Consider the following 2,005-nt stretch of genomic DNA (forward strand, 5'->3'; position numbering starts at 1 on the left):
AGAAAAAAAAAGAAAAGGAAAAAGAAAAAAGAAAAAAAAGAAAAGAAAAAAAAAAAAGAAAAGGAAAAAAAAAAGAAAAAGAAAAGCTGGCGAACTTAACTGTCAATATTGTGTGAACAACAAAAAGTGTTTTATCATTTGATTCCATCAGTCGAATGTTTCTGAGCATTCCCAACTACCACCACCACTACTACTTCTACTACTACTACTACTAATACTAAGGACACCAACTAATGTAAACATAGCGTGGAAAATACTCGAATTGATGAATTTAACTCTTTCACCGCCAAGTTCGCATTTATGCACAGCCGTGGTAGAGGACCCATGTCACTGAAAGGTGACCATTCATTGGTCTGTTATCCATGAACCTACTGCTCTTAATGTTATGTTCGGTGGTAGGAAAGTCCATATTTTCTAAACATCGCAGGGGGGAAATCCCCAACTATTTTTGGCCACTGTCTTTTCTGTGTTTATATCACAAGGGAATTTTTGTACTCTAAATTGACTGGCGGTGAAAGGGTTAAGCAAATGAATAAACAAGTGCATAAATAGATAAACAAATGAATAAACGAATAAATGAACGAACGAACGAACGAATAGATAAATGAATAAATAGATAGATAAATAAATAAACAAACAAACTGATAAATAGATAAATAACTAACCAGCACGTGAATCATCCATCGCAGGTGTTTCGCCGTGGGGGCCTGTGGCGCCGTGGTGACGGCGAAGAACGGACTTGAACACAGTCGAGCGTGTCAGGTTTCGTGTTCGAGTCTCTCCCACTAGTGCTGTCGAAGTCTCTGGGGGTGGGTGCCGATTTGTGCACTCCGACGTGTGTTGTTCATAGGTAAGTCTCTGTGTGTCTCTCTGTCTGTCTGTCTGTCTGTCTCTGTCTCTCTCTCTCTCTGTGTCTCTGTATCTCTCTGTCTGTCTGTCTGTCTCTGTCTCTGTCTCTCTCTGTGTCTCTGTATCTCTCTGTCTGTCTGTCTGTCTGTCTCTGTCTCTCTCTCTCTGTGTCTCTGTGTCTGTCTGTCTGTCTCTGTCTCTGTCTCTCTCTGTGTCTCTGTATCTCTCTGTCTGTCTGTCTGTCTCTGTCTCTGTCTCTCTCTGTGTCTCTGTATCTGTCTCTGTATCTTTCTGTCTGTCTGTCTCTCTCTGTCTCTGTCTCTGTATCTGTCTGTCTGTCTGTCTGTCTGTCTCTGTCTCTCTCTCTGTGTGTCTCTGTATCTCTCTGTCTGTCTGTCTGTCTCTCTCTCTGTGTCTCTGTATCTGTCTGTCTGTCTGTCTGTCTGTCTCTGTCTCTCTCTCTCTGTGTCTCTGTATCTCTCTGTCTGTCTGTCTCTGTCTCTGTCTCTCTCTGTGTCTCTGTATCTGTCTCTGTATCTTTCTGTCTGTCTGTCTCTCTCTGTCTCTGTCTCTGTATCTCTCTATCTGTCTGTCTGTCTCTGTCTCTCTGTCTCTGTCTCTCTCTGTGTCTGTATCTCTCTGTCTGTCTGTCTGTCTCTGTCTCTCTGTCTCTCTCTCTCTGTGTCTCTGTCTCAAACTGTCTCTGTTTCTCTCTCACTCTCTCCCTCTGTCTCTGTGTGTCTGTTTGCCTGTCTCTCTGTGCCCACATACCTCTGTCTGTCTGTCCGTCTGTCTGCCTGTCTGTCTCTGTTTCTCTTTCCATTTCTGTCTACTCGTTTTATATTCATTTGTCTGTGCTTCTCTCTCTCTCTCTCCCTCTCTCTCTCTTTCTGTGTGTGTGTGAGAGAGAGAGAGAGAGAGGGGGGGGAGAGATGGAGAGAGAGAGGAGGGGAGAGGGAGAAAGAGGGGGGAGGGAGGGAGGGAGATGGGGTGAGGTGGGGGTGGGGATGGGGTGTGAGGGGGGGGGGGGTCGTGTCAGATAGGGTAGACACACAAACGAACAGACAGAGAGCGTGCAACGCAGAAAATACATCGATGCAAGATATAGGACCTGCTGTCAGTGTGTGTGTGTGTGTGTGTGTGTGTGTGTGTGTGT

The 2,005-nt window shown here is 45.0% G+C and overlaps 1 protein-coding gene across 1 annotated transcript in view; it reads left to right on the forward strand.

The window, feature by feature from the left end:
* The first annotated feature begins 697 nt into the window (after positions 1–697).
* The window catches only part of LOC143301415 (uncharacterized), a 104,451-nt gene continuing 103,143 nt past the window's right edge, over positions 698–2,005 (forward strand). Inside the window, exon 1 of the mRNA XM_076615688.1 lies at positions 698–850. The gene's annotated coding sequence lies outside the window, so the exon portion shown is untranslated. The remainder of the gene's footprint in view (positions 851–2,005) is intronic.

This window comes from Babylonia areolata, chromosome 27 (genome assembly GCF_041734735.1).
Source record: "Babylonia areolata isolate BAREFJ2019XMU chromosome 27, ASM4173473v1, whole genome shotgun sequence".
Classification (NCBI taxonomy): domain Eukaryota; kingdom Metazoa; phylum Mollusca; class Gastropoda; order Neogastropoda; family Buccinidae; genus Babylonia; species Babylonia areolata.